Source organism: Lactuca virosa, chromosome 3 (genome assembly GCF_052849685.1).
Source record: "Lactuca virosa cultivar CGN04683 chromosome 3, Lactuca_virosa_CGN04683_v6, whole genome shotgun sequence".
NCBI classification, from domain to species: domain Eukaryota; kingdom Viridiplantae; phylum Streptophyta; class Magnoliopsida; order Asterales; family Asteraceae; genus Lactuca; species Lactuca virosa.
Genome location: NC_136428.1, coordinates 379,986,332 through 379,995,564, shown reverse-complemented (window position 1 = coordinate 379,995,564; position 9,233 = coordinate 379,986,332).

Sequence of the window (9,233 nt, the reverse complement as noted above, 5' to 3'; positions counted from 1 at the left end):
TATTTTTATGCATAGTTTTAAAACCTGTAAAGCATGTTCATTTAATATATATTCCACATAACAGATAAGGCACACACATATAACACATATTTCATAGATAATATATTATATATATGAGATAAAAGAAAGTGAATATACATTCACACATATAACAACCAAATATACACATCACACATATTTTATAATAAATACTTCATAATATGCGTTAGAAGAAAGTAACTACACACTCACTTGTTCAGAAGATAACCGGACAGCACTACGACTTGTAGAAGTAGTATTCCTCGGTAGTCCTGGAAGATCTTCACAAAAAAACGAGCTTCTCGCGAGCAGAGCTTCGGCTCGAGAGTTGCACTTCTCGGGATCCTCGGGGCTTCAAAACTTGCTTCGGGGCTCGGGAATAATATCGGGGCTTCGGGATATTATTGGCACGCAAACCAAGGCAAAATCTAGAGAGAAAGAATGAAGAATGGCAAGGAAATATGGCTGATCTCGGTCTCTATTTATAGGGGCTGGAAACCCCGATTACGCTGGGCGTAACTTCAAGTACGCTGGGCGTACTCAGTAAGCTGGGCGTAATCTCAAAGTACGCTGGGCGTACACGACGTCACTGCATACGTCACCTAGCAGTACTCGATTAGTTGCCGGCTCCTTTTCCTTTTCTCCGGTGTAAAGTAGATTCCTCCGGTCGAATAATAAATAAATAGATAAATAAATATTAATTATTTTAAAAACTTTGGAAATTCATATTTTCTTCATTTGAACTCCGTTTTCGACGTTCTTTATATCCACGCGTAGGCGGGAACGTAATCTACAACTTTCGTTTAGACTCCGTCGGCTAATTTTGAATTTATTTTAACAGTTATATTTTTAACAGGCCGGGACAGGATTAGTCCGTTAAAAATTCATAACTTCTTCATCCGACGTCCGTTTTCGTCTGTCTTTTTACCGTTGCATTACTATTAACGAGATCTTCAATTCTCGTTTAGGTTGTATTGGCTAAAAACCGCTCGATCTCAAATCGAGTATTTGGGCTGTATACCGCTAAGCTGAAACTTAGAAAAAATCATAACTTCCTCATATGAAGTCAGATTTGGGCCTTCTTTTCATGCACGCTTTCGGTTTAACGAACTCTACGACTTTCGTTTAGATCGCTAAGGCTAAAACTCGCTTTATCGTAAATTCACTATTTACGCTTCCCGGTATCGTGTCGGTTCCGTCGTGAAACTTCGTCGGGTCATAACTTCTTCGTTATAACTCGGATTTTGGCATTCTTTATATATTCGGAAACCTCGTCACGACCACTACCACATCCTTCATAGATATCGGGTTTATCTAACATTTCATTTTGACGCTTATTTTTATTCTTTATTAATTATACATTTATAATTAAATAATAGACACATAAATTCACATAATTCACAAAATACTCAAATATTTCATTTTTATTACATCAAAAGAGTTACAATAGTTGACCTAGACTATTACATCGTCTAAAAATGCTTAGCCCCGAAACCCGGGCGTTACAAAATCGATCCTACATCCGAAGCATATGGGACACGAGTCATGATGTCTTACATAAAGACTAAACCAGTCTTTTGCTATAACATTTCCATTTCTATTTGCCAAGTTCTCATAATTCAGATTATGAAAAGGGATGTCGTAATCATAATCGAATTTTAGAATGCAAATAATGGACCCATATATAGAATTTCCTTATGTTGAGCCATTCCAACATGAAATTCGTATATATATCCTTGACTAAATACGATTAAAATCTCAATCTAAGCTTTTAGAATTGAAATGAAGTATAATTTTCTCTCCCTTAATTATAGCAAAACAACTTTTTCAACCCCTGCAGCCTCACGAATTGAAACTTTTGTTTTCTATAATTAACATTGCTAACTTGCAACCTTTATCATAATTATCATGCTCCCACTAACATGATGATTATTAGCATAACACTTATGCTCCCACTAGCTTTGACATGTAATCAGAAATCAGCTGAACTTCTAGAAATCAATACTTTATTAACTTTCTTACCAAAGTTCAGATTTCTGATACTAGATTGCTTTGATAAAACTTTAACAATATCATACACCTTATCTTAGATAGCTCACAGGTGTGTCTAAACAATTTTAAGAACTATGAAAAGGGATGTCGTAATCATAGTCTCGATTGTTTAGACCTTTACCACTTCTCACAAGTCCATGTTAGTGTGCTGGTTAACCACACACGCTCCACTAACGACTTTGAGAATGCAAATATCACAATTGCTATCTAGCTAAAATCTACTTAGTGAAAGTGTTTCCTCACCATCATTTTCATGAATCGGAGAGAAACCTTATGACACTTAGATTTTAATGGTGTATGAGTTCCTATCCATATGAATTTTGTCAAAACCATAATCAGAAGACAAGGTTACTGACAAATCCACACTTATATGGATTAAACTTGTGCAATCTTAAATTCTTGCCATTTGGCAGCTCAAGGGCGTGCCATTGCTTCCAAGTAGCTGTGCAACCAATTGAGAACTCTCAGAACTCCTATGCAAAGCCAACTTGAATAGGCACAGACATGTCGACACGATAGGTTATAAACCTCAAGTCGTGTGCTAGTGAAGAACTTCAGGTTTTATTCTTGATTAGTTCTTGAGACTTTCAAGATCTTTAAGACTCCCACTGTCCTCTTGACATATAAGACTTTCTTGTCAGATATTCAAGAGATAGTGTGGATTCTAATCAGGACAAACACTTCACACAATTGGCCTTAGTTGGTCTTTGTTTTATCCAAAACATCACAACTTACCAATTTCAAATGTACAAGAGTAGAAAACTTTTACTCTTACATTTGACAAGTGTTTTAAACCTTCTTTAAGACATGTCACTCAAGTTACAATCTTAGAGTATAACTCTAAGAATTGTTTTTGGAACGATGTATAAATCATCTTCTTGATTTAACCACTTCAACAATTCATAGCTCCTCTTCTTAGCTACCAGAATGCACTTAGAGGATGAATTGTGATAAGGTCTCTTAATCATTAAGATGATTATATAACATGATACTAAAGTACTCTCCCATCTTTTCAGATTTGAGAAACTTTTATCTTTCTGCCTAAGTTGATTCTTCTTATTCGCTCTGCCATACATTGAAATTTTTTCCAATGCTTCAGAATTATACTTAAGCCTGTAAGTATAACCATATTTACTAAACTTTAGTAAATCATGACGAATAGTCTTATCGATCTTTTGTGGTGGACTTAATCAGTGCACAAGAATGTGTACTCGATCCCTTAGTCCGTTACTTGACTCACACATCCATGTGAACAAGTGGTTAGTCTTAATTTTTCCAATGCTTGAAAGTTCTTATTCATCATGCTATACAACTTGCATGATTCCAAGTTTCTATCCAATTGAAACTTAGGTGATGAGAATCTTTCCTTATTTGGTAAATTTAGACACTACCACAAATGAAAGAACCAAATTCATATTTCCACTCTTGCTCTTAATGGAATCTTATAAGCAACAAAAATGTTCACAAATGCCATTGTAAGGATATTTTAAAATAAATAAAATCAAAAAAAAATTTATTTTATTTTAAAACTTTGCGGAAAAACTATCCTTACAATGCAAAAGCACATGAAAACTTTGTTGTTATTTATTCCTAAGCAATATATCATAACTCTTAAGAAGTAGCTCAAGAATCCGATCTTCAAACTATGCGATAGAAATCCATCTATGCCATCAGATTCAGCATATTCTTTCTTTAAGTTTCTTCACTTTTTCTTTGATTCTTAAAACATCACCATGTGACCCAGTCACATCATGTATCAAGAATCTCAGAATAGAAACTTAGCAGAGTTAGATAGTGGACTTTACCCGCAGTAGAGTCAAACTTATTGACTTTAATATCCTTAGGTAAATTTGGCAGCTTCGCAACCAATGCCCCTTTCTTTGGCAATAGACCCTTGATAATGGGACTATCTCAGACTTAGCCGTTCTCTTTACCATTTGGTCAACCGAGTTGACTATGGCCGATCCCTTTCCATTGGGAAGAGAGAGCTTTACTGGATATCCAATGTCATCATTGTCGATGTCTATAAAGTTTTAGGAAGTTGATCTTAGCAAATAGATAAGATCATTAAGGGTCTTGTCATAGTCTGTTTCATAGGAGTCCCAAAGGAACTCACTATGTGACTTAGAAAATAGTTGAGTCACCAACTTTCTCAAGACTTTGACACCCAACTCTCCCGGCTTGTCAATATCTGACTACATCTCCAAGATGTGATCACATATAGACCTTTGCTTGAGTGACCTTAAACTTTTCAGGAACTTGTGGGTTAGGGAGAATAATTGGAGGAGGTGAAAGAAGTATGGTTTCCATGGGACATCATCTTCATTTAGGAAAGTTTGTTTCAAGAGATTTGGGAAGATCATAGATGTCTGAACTTAGACATATTTTGGGAGATATTCAAGTTAGTTGATTTAGAGTCCTTAATATAACACCCAATATGAAATATTAAGGCTAGGACCCAACAACCTATTTATAACTGGAAGAGGGATGTCGTAATCCAAGTTATAAAATAGTTGAAGGTAGGTAAATGACGATTTACCAATTTCCACCATGAAAAACGAAATATAATTAAGTTTTAATTGGATTTGAAACTCCTAGATCTTTTGAGATACATTGAACTTTCAATGGCACGTTTGAATCTCGATTGTGCCCTCTCAAGTTTGTGACTGGGATGCCGAGGATCACAAACAAGGTGTGAATAACCATACAAATTGACTTGGTACCCTCAACAATATTACCTAATCGATGTGCCGGTTAACCACACACGCTCCACCGATCTATAATAAAGTTAAGTTACCCTTTGCCACTCTTACTAGTCCATGTTAGTGTGCCGGTTAACCACACACGCTCCACTAACGACTTGGTAAGGTACAAAGTGTAATTTTATGGGCTAGCACCAAATTCACATTTTCCTAAGTAACTAAGATTGGGAATGTATAAGTGTTTAGTTACTTAGTATTTATCATTAATACTTTTAATGAAGGGAGAATTATAGTCCTTTCCTACCCGTTCGGCTAACGACCCTCCACCAGTCAAGGAAGCGGTGGGTGAGAGTGGACACCCATGAAACTGCCATTTTATAGGCAGTAACCTTATACCCCCCTTATAGACCGGCTTCGTGAATGAGGCCTACTAACGGTAAGATTGACTTTATCTTATACATATCTATATAATTAAAATTATAATAATAGTATAAGGGTTTGAATTTTAACTTTTAAAATTCTAAGGGCTAACTTAGAATTAAAGTATTCATAAGTGAAACTTTTCAAATTCCAAAACTTGAGGGCAAGTTTTGAAACTATTCAAAACTAATTAATTCCATAACTTATGTGTTTAAATTAGTTTTAATTAAAAAACTCTTCAAGTTCCATAACTTGAGGACAAGTTATGGAAGACTTTAAACTAATAAAAAAAATGTAACTTTTCTTTATTTTGTAATTTATGGAATTAATTAAGGTTACACATTTTATTACTTAATGAAGTGACTCTTGAACCTCCATAACTTGAGGACAAGACTCTTCATTTTGTAACCATTACCAACTTTTATGAGTTTTATGAAACTTAAATGTGACTTTTCATATAACTTGAGGACAAGTTACAAAAACACATTTTAGAATCAACTCTTAGATTAAAATGGATTGAAAACACATAATCCATTAACTTTTCTATTAATCTAAGCAACTCATAAGAACAAGATAATTCAAATCAAACTTTTTCATGTAATTAGCCTAATCACTAAACTAATAGAAAACATGAATCTATTGACAATTATCTTTGAAATTGGATTAGCATGAACATTACCACATCAAAAACAAGTTTATAAGTCCAAAAACAGCTTAGGGTAATGTTCCTAGTCCATTTCTAGCCAAAAACCTCGAAAATATGCTGTCTGGGGCTCCTACTCGTCGAGTGTATCAACCTACTCGCCGAGTAGGATGATCTTCTTCATGGACTCGGCGAGTTCATCAGTGGACTCGGCGAGTACAGTGCCCAGAATGCCCGAAATTCGACTTTTTCAGCATTTTTCAGCAATTTGCATCAAGTATAATTGAAAACAAGCCTAGGCTCTGATACCACTGTTGGGATTTGAGCATTCTAACACTCCTAAGTGTACATGCAACCCTAAATACCTTGGATCTATGTTTTCTCTATTATACATGCAAATATGATTATCCAAGGTATTATCCTAACTAGCATACCAAAACATTGATACTAGGATAATAAAATAGATAGAACACATACCTTGTTGTTGTTGCTTGACTCCATGAAGCTTGAGAGCCTAGTGCCCCAAGTGTGACACCTCAAATGGTTCACACAACATCATGAACTCTTGGAATAACCATGAGAAGAAGACATACATGTTCAAATTGGCTAGCCCTCAAAATATGTATCACTAGTGCCAATTTCTTGAACTAAAGGGGTTCTTATATAGTGTGGCTATTAGGGTTACACCATGTAACTCATGACTTTACCCATTCCTTATGCTCCATGGGTTTTAAGCTCCATGGAGTATCCATGGATCACCACATGGGTTAAACCCAACATAAAGGAATCTTGGATCATAAGCCCACATATATAAGAATGAATGATTTACACAATCAATCCCCATATATTTAATTAGTCTCTTTTTGATCACTAAATTAAGTCCAAATTAATTCTTGATCAATACTAATTAAATAACATGATTTCATATTAATATATTAGAACTTATAATATATTAATATGTCACAAAATGTCTTTTCCTCATAAACGGTCTATCCAAATGTTCCGATGCCATGCAACCCAAATGGACCATGCCGAGTCGGGTCAAGTACATACCAATTATAGTTATGGACTTAGACACTAATCCAACAAAAATCACTCAAGAAAATTCTCCTGAGCGACCAGAGACTCCTCCCCATTTCAAGAATCTAGCATCCAACATGTCATCCGAAAACTCCAACGACTCTCCCACAACGAAACAGAAGAAAGTAGATTGGAAAGCATCCAAATTTGCTGAACTCATCTGGAGAGAAAACGGATTCGACATCACCATGGATGAACCCTTAGTCAATTCCTGGATCAATCCCCACCGAAGACTGCTGGATGATGACTACAAACCCTACCTTACTTATGCTGAACCCCCTTCTGACGGTTACTGGGATGTTCCAATCTCCCCAAATGCTAAATACTTCACTGTATTTGAGCAGTTTGAGCATGGCCTACCTGATCACAAGAGACTGCCCATGGAATTCGAAAGACTCAATCGATTCTATGCCAAACATGCTTCTTCCATAGAGAAAATTTGGTCTAATGATAGACCATCCGCAGTCAAGAACTTTAAGCCCCGGAAATTCATGAAAGCTGACTTCATTTAGTATACTCTTACAAGAAGGAATCAGGACTACGTTCACACCCAAGCTGACTTCCCATGTATGAATCCAGAAGAATTCTTCCTGATAGCAAAGGTGTTCCAAAACAAAAGCGAGAAGTATCCAAAGATGAAGATAGCACTTGAAAGGGCAAGCACATTTCTGAGGGAAACCGTCTGTGACTTTGCAAAGATTGATGCAGACATCTACCCTACAATTGCCAAAAAGTTCGATCTACCACCACTTGACCTTGCACCGATGCCTACCGAAGGTTATCAAGAGAGATCCCTAGGAGAAACAAACTTCCCTGAAATTGGAGTCATTTTCAAAAGAAAGGTCGATAAAATCAAATACTTCATTCCCATGACTGCCATGAATCGTCTCACAAGGAAGCAACTTGATATTGTCGAACCGCAGTTGAAAGATCAAAACACACGACTGCCGAAGTCAAGTTCGAAATTTTAAGAAGGATCACCTGGTTGGAAAATATCAGAAAGTTTTGGTGGATTCTAATCAAGTTCCTAAAACTTGATAATTGAAGAGAAGTTAAAGAGGTCACTTAGGGGGAAATTGTTGAATCATAAAAGTGACCCTCTTGAACTTGAGCTACCGCAGCTCTCAAGGATCCGCAGTCAAACCTTCATCAGCAACCTCATCCGAAGTCATCATCAATCGCAGCTTTACCTACTATTTTACTTAGTTTAACTTTATCTACTTTTATTGTAGTACTCTCTATTGTCCAGTATGCCTTGCATGGTTACTCTTAGAGATTTGATCCAATGTAATTCCTGAGTCTCTATTGTTGGGTTATGAGCATTCTAACACTCCTAAGTGTACATGCAACCCTAAATACCTTGGATCTATGTTTTCTCTATTATACATACAATTATGAACATCCAAGGTATTATCCTAATCTAGCAAACAAAATAAAAAATATAACAAGATAGAATACATACCTCTTTGATGTAGAATGTCTTCATGAAGCTTGAGTGCCTAGTGCCCCAAGTGTGACACCTCAAATGGTTCACACAACACCAAATACACTTGGAATAACTTGAGAGAAACTTGAACACTCCTTGAAATCGTCTAGCCCTCACACTCACACATTAGTGCACGATTTCTTGAGCCATGGGATTCTTTTATATGGTGGCTATTAGGGTTACACCATGTAACTCATAACTTTACCCATTCCTTATGCTCCATGGATTTTAACCTCCATGGAGTATCCATGGGTCACCCCATGGACTTAGTCCAACATAAGGAATCTTGGATCGCAAGTCCACATATATAAGAATGAATGATTTACACAATCAACCCATATATTTAATTAGTCTCCTTTTGATCACTTAATTAATTCCAAATTAATTCTTGATCAATACTAATTAAATAACCTTATTAATATATTAGAACTTATAATATATTAACCAACCTTAAGTGTTATTTCTCTCATTATAGTCTATCCAAATGCATGATGCCATGCAACCCAAATGGACCATGCCGGGTCGGGTCAAGTCTTACCAATTATAGTTATGGACTTAGACATTAATCCAACAGTCTCCCACTTGGATAAGTCTAAAACTATTATTGCGTATGACTTCAAGAACCGATCAGCAATCGTAGCTCTCAAAAGCTTCTGTCGAACTCTGACCTTGTCGATGAACTCTGACCTTTGTTAATGACTTGTCCATTAGATAAGGGATCATATATTCCTCCATTCTAGATATCATATGGACTGAGACATGGATTATCAATCATTCTCTCTGTCCATTTGTTGTTTCCCGATTTCCGATTCAAGATGACTGACTGATTGAA